We start from the raw sequence: 21812 nt of genomic DNA, 5'->3' as shown, positions 1-21812 counted from the left end.
GTGTGTCTGGTGCATGCAGGTATCGCACATCCATGCATACACATTAACCCTGACAGGTGCTATATGCTGCGATATTGTTCAACACAGTGCTGTATGTGCCCACACACTGCTATCCTGTGCACATGGATGGTTGCCTGGCCTGACATGGGTACCACATATGTCCACATCCAGTGCCTGCTGCCACCCCCATGTCAGCTGGTGCACCGCACAGCGCCATCCCTCCCACGGGGAACGTGGTGTTGGGCACAGCATAGGTATCCATGTATGGGGACAGGGATGTTCACATAGCAGGGGCACTGATGGTATCGTCGATCTGACCATACACGTATGACGCACCCCTCACACATACAGCCCATTCAGTATGTTGTTCGCAACACTGACACAGCTATACTGCTAGGCCGGGGACATTCCCAGACGTACATACACAGATGCGTGCACATCTGTCTGTGGCATGGGCTAAACTATTGGTGTGGTTTGGCACATAACGTGTTTGAGTGTGGCTGACGCAGACCTACTGTGCACATCTACATAGTAAGCCTGTTCTACAGTAGCCAGTGGTGATGTGCTGTGCACATATCAAAGCTGCACATTGTTTTGGTGTCTGTCTTTCCACGGGCCAGTGGTGGGACACACAGGGGTATTGGTGAACATATATGCATGCCACCCTGTACTGCTGTACTGCTAGCTTCTCGGGTGCTAATGTGTCATAGAAATGCACACCTTACCCGAACAGGTAGTAGTGGGTTGCCACCCGTACCCATCTCCTCTTGTGGGTTGCTATCATCCAACACCCTCTTTGTATTGTATGTTCAGGCTATGCACCTGTGTGGGGCATGTGGGCATGCAATGCAGTACTGCGTGCCTTTGCACCCATCGCAGAACATGTCACACAGGTACACTGGCAGCCATACACTTCATAGCTTGATGACGGCACAACACGTGTTGTACACACGTAACACATATCCTGTGGGACATGGTCAAATGTACAGGCATGTCCAACAGTCACGTACCACTACTACTCCTACATGACGGCTATGCAGGACATGTGGCGGTACAGCAACTGTCACATGTACACGTGCAATGCCCCCCTACCTACATGGCGTGGTACTGCCTGTGGGGCATATGCGTCTGCATCCATGCTATGGCCATAGATGACAGTTGTACATCGATATGTGCAACATACCTCATTTGGTGTTCTCATATGTGCATGTTCAACATGTCTACACATTGTTTGTGTCTGTCACACAGTCATTGTTGTACATGGTTTACATGCCAGCCATGGCGTACTGTGTGTGATTCCAGGTACTTCATTGGGATACCAGCATTGTACATTGTCACGGCGTATTCCAGCCATCACATAGCTGTCCTAGCTGACACTGTTATCCAGCCAGTAGGAGGTGTTCCGCCATCTGCACATACGTCACACAGTACGAGGGCGGCTGACACCCATTCTGGGGACAGGGTTCTGACCGCTGTGGATGTGTGTGATGCTGTCGACGACCATGACTGCACCTGATGGTCACATCTGGATGTGTAACATTCCCAACACACACCTACCTTCACGCAGCAACACATCATCCACAACAATGGACATTCCTGCCAGAACACTGTGTGCAGTATGTCTGTATGACCACTGCAGGCACCACTGGTGGCCCCCAGCATGGCAGCCAACAGCACCAGTGTATATCCTGTGTGACCATGGGTTACACCATTCACAACACACCTGTCTCAGATGACCCTGTTGTGGATCACAGTGCAGTTCCACACATCATGTTACACTATACATCATGCACTGATATGTTGCGGATGTGTGAACGGCTGTGCAACTCAACATATGCACACATGACACATCACCTGGTACAACATGTCTGTCTTACCACACGTTATTGTGACCACCCTGTGATGGCATTGTACAGGCTACGTGGACTGGGACATGTGATGGCTCAAAGGTATATTCACCCTCCGGGTGTGTGTCTAGCCAAGTGTACAGTAGGCAGTGGTCTGAACACAGGGATACTGTACATTGGCCCACTCTGTCACTGCGACTGTTGACTATGCTCATACTGTACTTATACAGGCATGTGGTATCTGACCAGTATGACAGTTGTGGTCGACCACACTACTGTGGCACACATGACCTGCGGACATCTGCCTAGGGTGTGGAGCCCACATGTACATCTTCACATGCTATGCTGCCTCTGCGGTGGTGTCACATGTCTGTCTCCAGCAGGGCTGTAACAGGCAGGCACGGCATGCGGTATTGTGGGACAATGCTTGCACCTTCCACTGTGCTGCACACAAGCAAGGCACGAACACTAGTGCACGCCTCACATTTATCTGCGGTGCCTGGGACCTGCCTCCATGCTCTGCACAGCACACCTGCAAGTCCAGATTGTACACGGATCATACCTCCCAGGCACATACCTGGACTGCAACACACACAGGTGAGGGGATCCCACATCACACAATGTTCTGCACACATACTGTATATTTGCCGAACACAATGCATCGTAGGTGCTCCATGTTCGGATACCCATGTTTGTGACCGCTAGACACATTGTAACACGCAACAGAGATTACACTCTACACCACAGGTTACATGCTGGCTGTGTTGTCATACTGTACATTGGACCTCGGACAGCTGCTACTGCCATGTGCTGACAGCAACCCACACTTCCCTAGTATGGACTCCCATGTACCCACACATGCTTGGCCATGCACTCCACCTAGCTGGGTGACACATTACACAACACATACCTTACCTACACTACCCTCAGCATGCACAATACCTCCATGTGTCTGCTGTGTTAAACCTGGGGATATCCCCCCTCTGGTAGATGAACATATATGCTTCACGGCCCTGCTAGCCACACCCTGGACACACACCCATCGCAGCATACATGGTACATGTGCTCTACAACTGGTACTACTGATGTCTGCTGACGGGGGTTGTTAATGGCATGGCACCCCGGCAGATGGACAGTGTACGTGACTATGCTAACACATATCACAGTGCACTTCCGCAACATGTACACAATGGTAGGGACCATGCTATTCCACACAGAAACATGGCGGTACTGGCCTTTTCACAGACGCCACGGTGGTAGTCATGTTCCATGCACATCTGCTGTATGGGCACATGTGCGGGCTGTTGCACGGTGGGTATAGTCACATGTGTGGGGTACATCACTTGACAGCCATGGTGGGTCCTCGTGGTCCATCACATGCTCCAAGGCTAGCTACCTACACATGACTGTCGCACATTGCAGTGTGGGCCCTCAGGCAGTGTGGTGGTATGTCTGTGTTGTTTGGCTACATCCACATTCGATGTTGCGTACAACAGTCACCCAGGCATTGCTGACTGAGATAATGTTGGCAACATGCCAGGCAATGGTGTACCTACCAACAATACACACTCTCACTCAATACAGGGTTGCAATCCATACATGGACATCGCAGTGTCCCTGTGGACACATACATGGTACTGCCATGCACACGTTATGTCCTAAGACACTGTCCCAATGTCACCTTCCGATCTCCCTAGCTGTTATGTTCCACCAACCTGTTTGGTATGTGTCTCCACACCAGCCCACTGATGTAACTGCTAGCCTGTTGTTGGACATTGTGTACCTTGACCGCCACACTACTGCATCTATCGCACTACACATGGGTGGTACTGCATTGCACGTGTGAACTGCATTCGTACACCCATGACTGGACCATTCAGTATGGCACTGGGGCACGTCCTCACATACGTGCTTCACACACTCATTGATGACCTCCATGCCTTTACTGGCACCCTTGTTGGGCTTCTGTGTGCCACAGCACACCACATACACATGCTGGCCACCTGTCATACCATTGCATGGGTGGTTGGTGTGGTACAGAGGGTAACAGATCAGACATTGTCCCCACATTGCCCTTCAGCACCATTCCACATTGTGGTATTGGCAATGTACACGTCCACCGTCACATCATACCCTGTGTCTCAGGATGTTAGGCTATATGACTCCTGGACAGGACACACAGTGGTGCAAGCATGTTCCTTCCATTTCAGATGGCTATTCTGCTACTACTCTGTCCCATATGTACAGGCCATACGTATCCTGTTAGTGTACATACCAATAGGCCATAACTCCATTATGCATGATATGCCTGTGATACTGTGTATGATGTCTGTCATATCCACCATGACAGCTTTACATTACACATACTTGACATAGTAACCCCTACTGCGAGGCATACGTGCACGTCGTGCGCACATTACTTATGACATCGATGGTATATGCCCATACACATGTGTGCTGTGACAGTATACATACATGTCCTATCCCCTGCTGTGGCACTTCCTTGTTGGACATCCACTGCCAGCATCGGCGTGGGGGGTGGCATTGTTCTGTGTTATGCCCCCCTGTGGCAGCCCTTGTGTTATCCTGGCTGTGTACATAATGTCCCACTGCTGTGCACACGGTGTCCACAGTCGTTGGTATGCTCAGCGGGATAGCACTACATAACCACCTTTCACCACTCTCTGCTTTATGGACAAGTATCCTTACTTACAAACACCGTTCACATACAGTGCAGCTTCGTCATACACATCATGCGTTACACACCAGTACATATCGTGGGTTCTACATACCTTTACTGTGTTTCCTTCCATTTTCAGTTGCGTGTCTCGCTATTGCGTTGTCTTTCACTCTATCCGTTTTTGATTTGTAGTTCGGTATGAGCATACGGTTTGAATATCCTAGGAGTCATCCTTATATCCGTCTTCACCTGCGACATGTGGGTTCATCACACCAATAGCTGTTCCTCGGTGTGTACTTGTGCGCATATCACCTGTGCATCTACTCCATTCGTACAGTATGCGTCGTAACTAGGGCATGGTTCATTCCTCGCCTGGGCGTTGGTTATTTGCACTACCTTCGTGGAGATGGTCTGTATTGTGTTATGTTATGTGTAACTGCAGCTGCTATGTGTGGCGTCGGGTACATTTTGCAGTGGTGTTAGCCGTGGATTGTGTGTGTTGGGTATGGTATTATGTTCGACATGTGGGTGTCCCTGTCCTGGCGGCGTCTGTCGATGGCGTTTTGCATTCGGATGTGTAACATAGCTCTTGTATTCCTTTAAACAACGGATGCAGGTATGCATCCGCTGCTGATAGTGTTTCCCACGAGATGTTGCGGTTATGCCGCTGTCATTGACTGCCTGTATGTTTGTGCTGCTATTGCAGCTTGTATCCCTTTGATATGTGCGATGGGGAATATCGGAGGTTGTGGGTGACGGGTACGGGTTGTGGGCCTTGCATTTCTACATACACGGTATGCTTGTGTGTGTGCTCCATCCCTGCCTGGGGAGCTGGCAGTTACCTGTCTGTTGTTCTGGGAGTGTAGGTTGTGTTGATGTCGTCTGGTGTCGGTATTGCCTGCATGTGTGCTTCCTGCATGTATTCCTCCATCACATCGGTAGTATATCTGCGGTTGTTCGTATGTGCCGACTATCCCGTGGCATTTTGTCCCAGATATTTACAGTCATTGTGGTCCTGTACTTGGGACGGCCTGTATGCTACTGGTTGCCACCTATTCGGGTGGCGATTGCTTGTTTGACACTCGTAGAACACACAGCGGTGTTTACGGGCTGATACGTAGCCACGATCAGTACCGGGGTAGCACATGCGTATTTCCGCGGTACATGACTATTGCTGTGTAACGTTGCCGACGTATCGTTTTGCAATTAACATATCGGTGTCATACATACGGTCATGATTTGTACATACGTCCTTTGCATTTCATGTTGGCTATATTCCTGTGGTACATTCTGGGACATTTTCACTTTGCATCGTTTTACGTCGCCACGCCTAGCCAGGGAGGGGCTCTCAGTACTACTTTGGGGGTACTGCTGCACATACGCTTGTGGTTCCTATACTGTATGCCTACACATGTTGTTCCACTCCGCCTGTCACATGGCACCAACATACACATTTTACAGTGGCACACACATTACACTCGCACAGCGGAACACACGACACCCTCACCGCACACATACACATACTGCGGCTGTCACAGGGATGGTTGCACACAGTACCTGCGTGGCCCGCATCACCGGTGGCGGTGTCTACCTCCACCCTCATATCCTCATAATATTACCCGCACATGTACTGTTACTGTACCGTGGCCTGGCGATCATCCCGACTCGCGATTATGCATTTAGGTAGGTTGACCTTTCCATGGGTGGCGGTTTCCTGTTCTGTCAACCCTCCCGGATACTCAGGTTGTCGTTCACTATGTTTACTATGTACAGATATTGCGTCTTACTTCTCTGTCACCTTGCATCCCTCTGATTCCCTGTCTTACCTGTTGTACTTTATATATGTGTATGTGTACATATATTTCTATGTGTGTAATGATATCTATCTCCATATCTGTATATGCACATATGTACATGTCTATATGTATACACCTTGTGGCAAACGTGGCAGCATACAGCAACGCCGTCTGCTGTAGGACCCGCATACGGTTAAGGTGTTGGCATTCCATGCTCCGCTGGCTGTTGGGTGTGCAGTGTTTGGGTGCTGCCTATGTTGGAGTCACACATGGGACCACCCATATGGTACACATTACGGGTGGCCATGTTTGTGTGCCATCCATTTCACTGTGTGTGCAGGTAGGGAGGTGTCAGTCCATGGGGCCTACGCTGTCAGAGTATGTGCTATACGTTCCCTCTTTACCAGGGCATAGGCATATTGGGTACGCCTCCGTCTGCCTACTGGGGCTGGCACAGTGTGTTCATGGCGCTGAACCCTCTGTGCCTGTGCTGGCCTTGGCAGTTGTGGTGGGCTTTGTGGCCCTTCACCATTATGTCCCTGCAGCAGCTGTTTCCGCAGGATCATATTATGTAGCATGGCACATACTATGAATATGTGGGCACATGTGCCTGGAGAGTACTGCAGGGCTCCACCGGATGTATCCAAGCACCGGAACCGTGATTTCAGCATCCCAAACACACGCTCTATGATTATTCTGGTTTGTGCGTGCCTCATTATGGCGTTCTTGCATGTGTGTGTGTGCATTTCTGATGGGAGTCATCATCCACGGCTCCAGTGCATAGCCAGCATCCCCACAAGGTGGCCTTGTGTGATGTCCCCTGGCGAATACCTGATACAGCTGTGAGGAATGCCAGATATGGGAGTCGTGGTAGCTTCCAGGGCTGCCAGCACACACATCCATGATAATGCCCTGCGCATTGCACCACCTGGCAATTGATGGAGGGGAATCCCTTGCGGTTTATGTAGCGTCTACCCAGCTCCCCAGGTGGTGACTTGATTTGTATGTGCGTACAGTCTATCGCACCCAGTACCTCCGGGTATTGTGCCACACGGTGGAAGTGGCGCATATTGCTAGCCAACTCCTCCTGAGATCTGGGGAAGTATATATACTCATGGGCATGTCGTAACATGGCATCCAGAAACTGGTGTAGTACCCTGGATGCTGATGCCTGTGAGATGCCCATTATATCCCCAGTTGGCCTTTGAAAGGTACCTGTAGCCAGTATTTGCAAGCTTACACATACCTTTGTGTCCACTGGGATGGGCTCCCCTCTGTTGTTTCTTGTTCTCAGGCGTGGCCGGCACAGCTCCGCTATTTGCTGTAACGTGTCCCTGTCCACCCTGTAACGCTCTACTATCTCCAGGTCTTGTAGCCCCTGGTAGGTTACCCTTGGTCTGAACACTCTCCTTCTCCTCTGAGGCCTACGGTAGTTGTTGGCACCCTCCTCCGCAACTCCGTCTGTCTCTGACACATGCTGATGTATCACGGCCACGGCGGCACCCAACATATACATTTTAAAAGTTCCCCGTGTGTTTACACCTAGAGTGCGGCGTTTGGGAATACACGGCTGTGTGTTGTGTGCATTCACTCTTTATACTGTTGTGCTGTACACCCGGTGATGTCATCTGTGGATTATCTTCCGTGTTTTACCATTGGCACTGCAACGCTGTTGCCTTTGGTGTTGCATTACACTTGCCTGCATTGGTTTAGCTTTAGACCTTACCTTACTGTTTCTGCACGTTGCGCATACTATTTCCTGGATTGCATCCTGCAGAGCCCTGTCATGTGTCGTTTCTGGGACATGGCATATCATGCATTTTGTCTGCTGCCGCCGTTATGCTACCTCTCTACTTGGCTGTGCTGTATCGGTTCTTCACTCTTTGCATTCTGCTACCTCCCCTACTTTCTTTGCATTCATATGCCTCCCCTATCCCGTTTTGCGGGTTTCTGCATGCAGAGTTGTCAGCTGCCGCCAATTGGCCTTCGTGGGTTGATTGGTGTTGATTGCTCATTACGACTCCAGTTACACTGCTTCCACATTTCCTCATATTCTCCGCATCACCTTCCTGTATCTGTTGTTGTTGACGGGGCGGCTGTCACATGACTGGGTTAGGGGAACGTAGTCATCCTCATGCACATGCATCTCTGTGCGCATTGTGTGCTCTCAGCTCAACTATTTTCCCACACGCCGGTCCTGCTGCTGTGATGTGCTTTGTACAGCCCATGTTTGCTGAGCTCCAATGTGCTTCCTCCTACAGTGGCAAACCCCTCTGCGGTTGACATGTATTCCCTCTGGGCCACTCCTCGGTGTATTACCGCTGCGCCATTTGGTGCAGCCTTACACCGGCGGGGGTTTTGCGATTCAGTATTATCTGCCTCATTTGCATGGCATTGACTACTAATTCATAGTTACGGCGCCGAACACTGCCGCCACTCCTTGGCAACCCTTGCGCCGTGGTTGTGGTTTTCCATGCATACTATGGTGTGTTGTGGCTGTGAAGCTGATGTGTATTATACTGCTCTTTTATGACATTGTCATATTATTTCATTGTTTAGCACCTTCCGCGGACATGTCCTGGGGTTCTGCTGTGGTTTCTGCGGACATACCATTTATGTCATTATTTACATTTTGTGCATGTTTTCTTTTGACATTCTCGGTGTCTTTTGCCATTGGCATGTTGCAACAGTATGATACCTGACGTTGACAGCCTTCCGTTACTCCTATGTCATGTTTGGGTATATGTAAACCGTTTTTTTTTGGTTTACATTGCCGTGCCCTTATGCTACGCCTGCGCCACTTTGTGGCTCGCTATATACCTTCATTTGCATGGTGCAACACCGCACATGGGGTGTTTAACATACCTACGCCGGAGGCGGCGCAACTCAGGCGCACGCCGGTAGTGCACGTGGAATTGGATCGTACCTGAATCGCTCGGCGGCCATATCTGGCGTTGTAGCGCCTACGCTATGCGTGCGCCTGGCGCAAGGTTCATGAATCCCGGGGAAACTCTCTTTCCCATGCACTCATAAAAACATTGGTGTAACTTGGGCCATCAATGCACTCATGGCTACTCCATTCACCTGTTGGAAGAAAATAGAATTAAATTAAAAAATATATAACTTAATCTCAAATTCAACATTTCCATTATCAAACCAACAACATTATCAGGAAAAAAGTCCAGAATGCAAAAGCTCTAATCTCACAAAGTCTATTGCTATTTCATTGGGTATTACAGTATATAGAGATTGAATGTTTATTGTAACTAAGCAATCCAATTCAATTATTTCCACTTTTTCAAGTTTACTCGTAAAATCAAAAGTGTCTTTAAGAAAGGTTATGCCGTAAGTGATGGTTTAATAAAAATGTTTCTTGTTTAAAGAAGGGGCAGGAATTGAATAATTTACATAATATTGCTTAGGTTATATGATATATAGCAGTATATGTGAAGCATAATATTTGTTAATTTGAACTTGTTAATACAATTTGATTACTTTTATATAAATGTAATTCAACAGAGGTGTTTAAAAAAAGAAAGGATACACATTTCTCAACAACTTTCTACAAACACCTGTCCATATAAATGGCATAGCTTCCATCTTATTGCCTCCTCTTGCCACGATGGGCCTGAAAGGTGGGTTTTCCAAATCTTTATGTATTTTAGGTAATCTAAAGATTCTTATTTTCAGATTATTAATAGTTAGAAAATGAGCCACTTCACTATTAATCATGCCATCACATAGCCATCCTTCTATAAAGGAATAAATCAAGCCATAGACATTTTTAATGTCGAAGAAAGAAACTTGTCTATAAAACCTTTTATTACACAACATGTCTAGCATTTTGCTATTAAAAATCAATATCCAAAACTACTGTACCATTCCCTTTATCTGCTTTGGTGGTAATAATGTCTGTATTGCTAGACAGTTGACTCAATGCCCTTCTTTCTTCGAAATTTAAATTATAATACTTAAACTCAGGTTTATGATTAAAAACATCCCTAAGCTATTTCTCTCTGATGCTTAAAAACACCTCTAATTCAGGCCTCAAAGGCAGGTTAAAAAGGCTCCTGTCTAATGTATCTAGTTAAATTCTTTAAAAGGGTGGTACATGCTGCTGACAGAGGTCATGCTGTCCACATGGCATACTTTGACTAAGACATTTGACACCAGCCTACATGCTAATATAATTAGTAAACTTACATTAAAAATAGATTGATGATGGAGAAATCAATAAGGACAGGTATGTTACACAGGCAGCACAATAAGGACAGGTATGTTACACAGAGCACAATAAGGACAGGTATGTTACACAGACAGCACAACAAGGACAGGTATGTTACACAGAGCACAATAAGGACAGGTATGTTACACAGACAGCACAATAAGGACAGGTATGTTACACAGAGCACAATAAGGACAGGTATGTTACACAGACAGCACGATAAGGACAGGTATGTTACACAGAGCACAATAAGGACAGGTATGGTACACAGACAGCACAACAAGGACAGGTATGTTACACGGAGCACAATAAGGACAGGTATGTTACACAGGCAGCACAATAAGGACATGTATGTTACACAGAGCACAATAAGGGCCTGTATGTTACACAGGCAGCACAATAAGGACAGGTATGTTACACAGAGCACAATAAGGACAGGTATGTTACACAGACAGCACAATAAGGACAGGTATGTTACACAGAGCGCAATAAGGACATGTATGCTACACAGACAGCACAGCAAGGACAGGTGTGTTACACAGAGCACAATAAGGACAGGTATATTACACAGACAGCACAATAAGGACAGGTTTGTTACACAGACAGCACAATAAGGCCAGGTATATTACACAGACAGTATACTGCATAGCACAGGCAATGGAAGAAGTTATCAGAAAGAGTGGTGATGCATACTAGCTATGGTGAAATGCAGAAAACATATCTACCTATGCACTATCACATTATGACATGTTGCAAACTGTGTGTCAATTATACCTGGATGTGTATGACCAATGGTAGATGTATGTTTTAGGGTAATAAATAAGGATCATTATACAAATTGGATGAATAAACACATATCAAAGTAGTCTGGAGGCAGTGCAGATGTAAGGCAAGCAACATCACAGATGAGCAAATGCAGATCTAACAATGCTAGATAATTTCAGCAGTGGACAGAGCTGAACCTCTGACCATGAATGTGAAATGCAAACAAATAAGCACATTGCCAAATAGCAGTACTGGAGCACAAGTAGGTGTGCATAATCAAAACAAATGTGTAATGGAATGCATATATATGACACACATTTGTCATTTCAAATGCAACACACAGGTGTTGGTGTATATGTATGACTATAAGTGGCCTAAGTCTACATGAAAACAAGGTCAATACACATACACTCACCAATGATGTGTAAGAATATTTGCAAAAATCTAACACTACAGCTTAAAAAAATATCCGGTTGTACACATGAATTTCAAAAACATACACTGGTTAACACACTAGTGTAACAAGAACAAGGATGTATTGCAAGCAGTAGTCAGGCACTTGCATGAAGATGCCCTGCATCCATAAAATGGCTATGCATTTGGCATATGTTGACCATGTCAGTGATGTAATAGATGACAATGGACAGTAACTGCAGCAAAGGCAAACATATCTGTAAAATGTAATATGGAAATATGAAGGTAGAAGTGAGGTGGACAACCTGGGTCCACATCAGGGAAAAGGTAAGTTGACACATTGCAAATGGATGTGTAAAGTACACAGGGTGTACTTTACACTAACCTAAAATGCATTTAAGCAAATGGCAAATGTAAGTCACATGGACAGACTGATTGCTGATGTCCACAGAAATGGGCATGTATAAATCACACATACACAGTAATGTGCAATCATGTAACATCAATAGGCATAGGTAAGCAAGCTAAGAATTTCAATCATATACACATATCCTGTCATGCAAATGTTGAATAAACATGTGCAGGTTTATGTCATGTAACCTACTCATAAGTGAGTAGAGGACACTCCTGTGAGCATCATTTCAGCACATCAATTTAAGTCGGTGAATGCTCACATATCAAAGGTACAATTGTGTGTCAGTATAGATCCAACTATATACAAAGACATGTACAATCAGTTCATGTGTACAACTTTTGGTGGAAAATGTGAACTTATGTGAATAAGGAATAGAAATAGAAATGTAACATATAGCAAGTACAACAGTTTGTACCATTATAGAATAAGTTATCTGTACTAAAGTATATGTATTAATGCTACATTATCATTCAATGCAGTCAGAAATGGAGGACTGTCAATAGCTATGATATACCTGTATATGACCCTATATAGAATCAACATTGCCAACACATGGCACACAACACCATATCATGCCAGTAGGACAGCATGACAACTGCCATCTAAAACGCATGGGAAATGGCATGTCCTTCTGTTGTACATACATGATATGGCAATGCACGAATACGAACCATACCACAGTGGTAGTGCTGGACTATGGACAGCATCTGTTTTCTGTCAGTTGACCTTTGTAAAACATATGTTTACAGGCTATTTGTTGCAGCGCTTGCTGCAGGTTAACTACAACAATGCATATACAGCTGGATGTGGCAAGAAAGTGTAATGTGTTAATGCGTGTCATGCACACATTGAAACATAATTAAATGTCACATTATGTTAACACATAAGCATGGCAGCTACACAGTATGCATGCACAAGAGTGCATATAAAGTCCAATGAATTATATGAAAACTAGCATGTTGGCAGCATAACACAACTGGAGCACACAGTTAATACTTAAGGACCTGAGGGACTAGTTTGATGGGGATGAGCCTCACAAATGATGCCCTGGGCTATCTCCCTAAATGAGTCACGAATAGGCCATGCCATATCCTTGAAGAAGTTTTCCATCATGTCCTTCATCTGTCACAACCTCCCAAATCTCCTCCCAATATCCATCTCTATTCTTGTCCTGGCATCATCTCCTCTGGAATGCAGCAGCCATGATGGCTGGCGGTGCAGTTCCAGCTTCCTTGTCATTATTGTCGTTATCATGGTCATCAATGGAGGACTCCAGCAGTGGCCTGGCATGTGCTCGTCATCTGCATCTGATTGGTAAAAACACAGGAGTCCCACGCTCTGTGAAGATGAATTGCAAACAGAAATGAAAAGCAAATGTCTATCACGCAGCACATTCCTGTGAAGATCATAGCTGACCTTAATATGAAACTATGTGCATATCAGCAATCTAACACAGTTAACTAACATACCATCCACTTGTTGGTTCTACAAATACAAACATGAGACTGAAGGTGTAGTGGCACACATCAAACTTCTTATTTTAAACCACAGTTCAATTTTAAATGATGCAAACATTAGCAAGGAGCAGAATTGTAATCAGCACAATTGTTGCTATGAATGGCTGTTAATGCACACAACACCTTCTCTTTACCACTTTATCTATAGTTATGAAGAAGTCCAATAACAGAACATGTCAGGGAGACTGTTTCCATCACCAGTGTAAGCAGTTCAATCAAGACTGTACAAAAGCATGATAACACAGCTCACCAGTGGAAACCATGACATCACTTGAACATTTGAATATTGGCCAGCATGAAGTATGGCAAGCATATGCAAAGCAAGCACATGTAACATATCCTGACATTTGAATGCAATCATGCCCGACACTGCCTCATGCCTCATTAACATAACTGAAATTTGGCAAAATGAAAGCTTGTAAATATTAAAGTAACATTATTATTGGGACCTGCACTTTTTAATAATGTTGTCTGCCTCAATAAACTGTTCATCTGAGTGTATGGCAGTATGTCTTTCTTCCCTTTCGTTTTTCCCTTGCATGTGTTCCATGGGTAGTTATGTATGTGCGTGAATGTAAATGTGAGGTTCAGCTGAAATTTCTCCCCCCACTCCTCACCTAATAGTCCAAAGGAAATACCACATACCACAATCCAAACAACAATTACTAGGGAATTGCTCTTCATTGCACTTTCGGAGGCCAAAAACACTGCATCGATGTAGCCCAATAACATCCCAGGAGCTTACTGAATAACATAAATGTCCAAGGAATGGTAGACGGCTACAGTCATTCCCCTGAACAAAGGATGTCCAATCAGCAATCAGGGTAATTACAGGCCCATAAATCTGACAAGCTTCATATGTAAGGCCATGGAAAGAATCATCATGGACACAATAAATCAGGACATAGGTAACCTGCAAAAATTGGACCCATCACAGTTCAGCTTTGTTAAAGGAAGGCTATGTTTATTAAATTTGGTGGACACTAAAGCACTGGATGAGGGCAACACAGCACAGCTTACTTGGACCTGGTCAAGGCACTTGATACAATACCCCACACAGGCATTATAGACAAGGTCACTAAATTCGGTATAAACCCTTTTATCCTCCACTGAATAGCCAAATGGCTGACTGATAGGACCCGGGAGGTCAAAATAGGTAAGACCACTTCCACCAAGAGGCCAGTCACTAGGGGAGTCTGCCAGGGCTCAGTATTGGGCCTGCTTCTTTTTAGCATCTAGTTCTCTGAAGTGGAAGCAAATGCTGAAAGTTTATGGGTGACTAAATTTGCAGATTATTGCAAGCAGGGGGTTATCATCGACTCCCATGCAGGCACAACTATTCTTCAGGAATGCCTATTGTGCCAAACCCATAGTCTTAAAATCATTGCTAATAAAAGTATAATTGTATCCTTTGAGAAGTCCGCCATCGTGGCTAATTACCATGTTGATAATATGCCCCTAAGAGTTGACACATTGGTCATGTGGCCACAGTGGTGAGGAAATCCTCTTTGGTACTTAGCGTATAAGTAAGGGTGTGGCATCTAGGGCCGAAGAGATCATTATCTAACTGTAGTCTGTCCTTATCAGACTAATCAAAGAGTACACTGCTCTCTTTTGTATGTACCTGAACAGGCATATGCAGCAACTACAACTACTGCAGAGGTTCCTTACAAAAAGAATACAAGGCATAACAAACCTGACTTACACAGAGCACCTTAAAGCCCTTTCCCTCTACAAAGTGTCATATAGACTACTGAGGAGTGATCTATGCTTGGCTTGCAAGGCATAAAGGCATCTGCAAACCCCACAGTAATGAATCTCTTGCATATTCATAAGTCAAAGAGTACCAGAAATACAAGGTCTAACAAAAAATAGAATTTTGTCTATGATTTAAACAACACATGCTGGAGAGACAGGTATGTATTCCAGAGACTGGCCCTCTTATGAACAGGCCTCCCACCCATGTGAAGCTGATTTTGTCTATTATCCAATTTAAGCACAACATAGACCACTGAATGGGGAATAGGAAATTTACAGTGGGCCTGGTACCCATATTCCTTATGGACAGAGGTACCTTATAAATGCCTGCCCCTCAATTTCCTATTTGGATACAGGATATCATTATTCTTTCATGAAAACTTGGCTAGGTTTAGAAAAGCTTCCCGGGGCATTAGCCTAGCAACAATCTACGAATCTAGGAATCTAGGAATTGTAGTCTCTGCATGTAATGAGCTATATGAGCAGCTGCAAATTGACATTGTTAAATTGAGAACAAAGTTAAGTTGACAATGTTGTGGAAACTAGGCAAACCATATGACAAACATCTGAGCCAGGCAGCATGGTAATTGGCTAAACCCCTAATGGATACAGCAGTAACAAATACTTTTTAATGTTCAATCACCACAGCCTGTGACACATGAAAATCTAATATATGTTGCACTACCAGCATTGGATGTGTACAACTGCATGTATGATCTACTTACAATTACTAGCCTGCAAAATGCAAACATCTGATGATGTTTGCTGATTATGAGATGTTGCAAAAATTGCTTATCTACAGAATTATCCACAAACATAGGATATAAGTAAGTTAAAAAAAAACACAAGGTGTTGTAGAAAGCTGCAGTACTAATGTTGAACTGAAGGACATGCTACATAGTCTGCAAACAACACTGTGAACACTAACAAAGCAAATACCCAATACCCATTCAGTCTGTGAATAGGCAAGCTATACACACGCGCACACACACACACACACACACACACACACACACACACACACACACACACACACACACACACACACACACACACACACACACACACACACACACACACACACACACACACACACACACACACACACACACAAAATACATGCAGAAATCAAAGCATTAAAAGTTTTGAGCAAGGTATTCACTTTATGTGTGACAGATACACAGACCTGACTATCATTTAGGTTGTGTGCTACATTTCAAAAACTATCTTCTGAAAGCATGGCTTGATGCTAAAAAACATTTCAAAAATTTTGGTTTCAATCAGACTTTGCATCACAGCTATACTGTGATTATTGCACTTACCTTACTGATGCATGATGGTTATTCAGGCATTCTCAGCAATATACATGATAATATAAAAAATATAGGCCTGTAACAAGGATCAGATGCACAGGGCATGATTCTGGTTCTGGTCTTCATCTGCTCAAGCATGTGCATCCAATCGATGTACAGGGCATGATTCTGGGTCCAGTCTTCATCACCTGAAAAAAAGGAAAGAACAACTATGAATGATGTATTCCTCAATAACAGGGACATACATTTCTCAGATCAGGTTCTAGAAAATTTACTTTTGAAAAATATCAGGTAATCACCATAATATTACATGCAGACTTTTACATTTTTGAACACAGACTAGAGGACATGAAATTCAAACTGGAAACGGTAAATGGTAATGCATATCCAAACTTTAAGTTGACACCTACATGTCTAACTCATCCATCTTGATTTTAGGTGTGTGTTGTAAATGCAGTGAAAAGACTTGGTGTTATGATGTCTCCTGGATGAGGGATGTGCTACTAATATGGAACATGGCTTAGTTTTTCAAAACATGTGCTGGGCATGAAGGTAAATACTTAGCAAGAATGAATTCAGGTCACCACTGTGGTCACAAACATTAACAGTAATGGAAAACATACACTCCTCATACAGTCAGACAGTGTCATGTATCACAGAGCATCTGCTAACAGAACTATAAAAGTCATTGTACATCAGGGACACAGTAAGATACGTGGGAGGACTACATTTAAACATATTCCTTGGCAAAATACATATCACATAGCAAATACATGCATTGCAGTATCTCTCTTTTCTGCATTTCAACTGCAATTCTGCCCATCCCATTCCCTCAAAAGATAAGGATGATGTGGCTGTTGAATGAATTTAACAAATAATAATAAAGCAGCACTTGATAGCACTTTTGAAAATAATACCATATTGCACAAAACTTTGTCAGACATATAACAGGTCTATACAAGCTTTACTAACAGACTATTACAAATTATGAGCATATTCATAGGAATTCAGTGAATAACCAAGTTATTCCTAACCATGAACAGAATAAGTGTTAATATCAATAAGCAGTTTTATAGAGAAGAATACTGGTCTATGTGTGAAATAAGCCAAGATAACCACTTAATGAGATGTTTCCCCTATGTATGACTTCAGCTCACAGCACACCAAAGTGTAGGCATGCTGTTTAGTTTCCTTACATGCCAAGCTAGCAGGCATTATGTGCTTCTTTCTTAACAAACAGGTACTGCTTGTATTAATCTGAATTACTGTAGATAGCGGATGAATTCAGAAACTTCTGACAATTATTGGCCGTTATACTCTAAAGAAATAACAGCTATCAGGACATAACTGAAAAAATATGTGTAATCAGTTGCACAATCATTCCTCTTGGTTTAAAGAATCTGTATTGTAGTAAGAATGTACACTTTATTGTGAGGAATGAAGTAAAGAAATAATTTATGAGTTACTCTTCAGACATATACTTTTTGAGTAGGTGATACTGTTGTACTGTAATGTATAACTACTAAATGTGTAGTCATCAGTGGCCTAGGCACTAGATGCATCAGGGATTCACAACTATAGTCAATATGTAAAATGATATCATTACATGTTGGAAAACAGATGTACATCAACAAAGTTCAGAATTATGCATATTATAAACATTAGTACATAAATTGACAGCATAGGAATCAAACCCATACTTATATGGAGAGCAGTTAGCATATCTTCTTAGCAAACTGCGGTGGTGGTGCTGGGGTAGCATTGTCGCCTCACAGTAAGACATCCTGTTTGATTCTCAGCTAGAGCGTCTTCTGTGTGGAGACATGCGTGAATGGGCGTACCTTCGTTGAAAGTTGTGTGTCAGGGCCGGCAACTCGGCATGTAAAAATCTACTGCCAATCATTAGCGGACCGGAGTTCCGCTGTGGCGACCCCTAAAAGCCGAAAGACAAAACAAGTTAGCATATCTTCTTAATTATCCAGATGAAGTAATTGTCAGAACAGCTACTAATGGTTATAAAAGCCATCTATCTAGTTTATTCGGGACACAGCTATATCTCTAAACTCTGTAGAAATGCTCAGCTATACGTAGGATTATGACAATGTAGGGATCCACTAGCTGTCACCACACCTCAGTGACACCTCCGATGAAGCTCCTTTGCAACAATCTGATGCAGGTCATCATAGCAGTAGCAAACCTGCATTCCAGTTTGGTAGATCCCTGTACATCGTAGGTGCAGCCAAATGTTTGATGACCCAAAGTTCCTGGGTGATCACCTTCTCGGTCCAATCACCTAGATGTTTGTTAGGCTGACATTTGCTGCACACACAACCTAGCAGTTCAGGAATAGACAGCCCCCTCTGTTTATGCATTAGTCTGCTTCGAGGATGTACTGATGTCTTCATAGTTATGTGTGTGTAATTTATTGCACTGAGTACATGGGGGAAGTTTGCAATGCTGCAAAATTGGTGCATTAATATTCTCCACTCCATGGGGATGGATGGAAAGTGGATGTAGACATCTACATTGCTGCATATTGCTGCCAGGAATTTTGCAAGGCTACAGCTGGCAGCTGTCTATGACACTCCCACAGCATCACTCGTATGTCTTTGTAATGTCCCAGATGCAAGTACATCCAGGCTGAAACACATTTTGGTTTCAAGGGGGATGGGATTTCGCAGGATACACACAGATGTGTGGGGCACAAATGTTGCAGACAGCCAGCACCAGTTGTCTGTCTGGCTGGTAGATGTCAATTATTTGCTGCTCTGGCAACTGGTTTAGTTGCAGCCTTGCTTTGACTCCAGCTGGCTACATTCTAGGGTGCACAACCATATCCTCATTTATGGCTTATATCACTGTAGCCTATTGTAGTTCATTAACTGCAGGTTGCATTTTTCTTTTCTTTTCTTTTCTTTTCTTTTCTTTATTTTTATTTCTTTTATATTGTTACAGAATTTGGCAGAATCTGTAGTACTAGCTTCTATTCCTTGTGGTCCATATAGCATACACCAAGGATTTCAGAAGCAGAGTTAGCATTGCAGTTTGTTGCATTTAAGTTGCGTTGGGTGTGCACAATGTGTTTTGGAATCAGATGGGTGTGCGCAGAATCTGTAATTATCCAATGCTGAATACCTAAGTGACTGGAGTGTTTTCAGCTTGTTTTCTGAAAACACATCCACAGCCAGTTCCCTGAAGTCTTGCTTCAGTGTGATGTGCTGTCTGTAAATAGCTTCCTTGAAGTTTATGGAATCCAGCCCTTGGTGTGTTAACATTGTGGCCTTCTGTAACATGATCATTGATTAAGCTGTTGAAGCCATTCAGGAGATACAAGAAGCATAGTAGCACATTTGATGACCCAGATAAGCCACAATCTAGAAAAGGTCAGCAATGAAACATAGCAGGGAAGTGCATGTTCAGGACATATAGGAGGCTCAGGAATTCAAGACAGCAAGTAGCAGCAAAAATTACTTGCCAATTCAAACAAATGCTGCAACTCAAAAAAAGTTGCGTACAGCATGCATCTTGCTGCCCTCAAGAGAATAATACATCACTTCACTCTCCCATCATAAAGCTAAAGGCTAGCACTGTTATCTGCATTTGTCTTTTTGCAAGTTTCTAACTCAACTTAGGTCCTACATCCAAGCCTTCTACTTCCAATATTACCAACCAGAGGTCAGCAATTAACCAAACTAGGAGTAGAAAAGAATATATCTGAGGTGTCACAGAGATACAAAAGCCACTAAAGCACAATGAAGAGTGAAATTTATGTTATCTAAACGTTAACTATGACTTGTTTAACCTCACATACATTAAACAAATATTTTCTTCACAGTTAACATTACTATTTATAAGAAATTTTAAAAAATTACCAGAAATCAGTGTATTTAAAATGAAATAGTGAACATTAATGATGCAGTACAGTAAAATATAGAGCAATTACTATTTTCTAATTTAAAACTTTAATGTGCTGGACTGACTTACCTTTATATAATAATTGAGAAGTATGCTGGGAAGGGGTTCTGGGTTAGTGGAGATTGCAGCTATTTTTGTAATATTTGTTTGTAACTTTTACAGTTTTTAGTTCTTTGGGTCCAGAATTTTAACATTATCCATGGAACCCCAAATCATAAACTCATTTACTATTTCCCCAAAATGACGATTTCAGGAAGTAAATAGTCACATACATAGACAACGGAGGTAATTCAATAAACCCTACATGGATCGATTCTCCATGTAGGAATAGTGTTGTGGCCCAAACATGGAATATGGCTGCCGAGTGATCCAGGAAACAGGCCTGGGGGCAGGCATGAGCTTGCGGACACCGTGCAAACATGGAGGTGCCCGCAGAATGCAAATCACCTCATCTACTGGTGAAAACTATGCAAATTAGGTGATTTTGCAATCTGGGAAGAAGAAAGGCATCAATGTAGGTGCTGTGTCTCCAGGAAAAATGTAAGTGGTTAGAAACCGTGTACCAGAATATAAAATTTAAACAGGGGCTTTAACAGCCCAAATAAAGGGTAGTATATGTGACAGTAGCCAAGCAAATGGCCAAATCTATAGCCAGTGACATGAAAAATGAATGCAATATATTAAAAATTAATTTTTTCTTTAATGCATATATCACATTTAAACAGCGTGCAGCGGTGCGCAAACATGCTATTAAAAAAATAAATAAATAAAAATGTGCAAAATATTAAATATGAAGGTATGCAGTCTTATTGCATTATACTAGCCAGCATGCAGAGTCATACAATGGAAGGTAATACTGGCAGCTAAGGAGATAGGCCCCGTGTGGCGCTGTATCCAGGTTATATGCAATTAGGGGTATAGAAATGAGCCAGGGTTACTGAATCGCAAAAAGGACCACAGTGTCTGTAGGTACTATCCGTGGTAGGGCTAGAACTGTGTTGGTGTAGGCAGAACCAATGGCTAACATTAAAAGGGGGTGTGTCACAGCATGTTTAAGTGGATTGGAGCTTACCGGTGCCTGTTTGCACTCCGCTAAGAACAGCTAAGCAAGGGGAGGTGTCTGAGGCTCCTAAGCTATACTTAGCCTTGTGGCACATGTTTTAGCTA

Source organism: Protopterus annectens, chromosome 2.part2, assembly GCF_019279795.1.
Source record: "Protopterus annectens isolate FY-2018-M chromosome 2.part2, PAN1.0, whole genome shotgun sequence".
NCBI classification, from domain to species: Eukaryota; Metazoa; Chordata; order Ceratodontiformes; family Protopteridae; genus Protopterus; species Protopterus annectens.
This window is presented reverse-complemented; position numbering follows the sequence as displayed.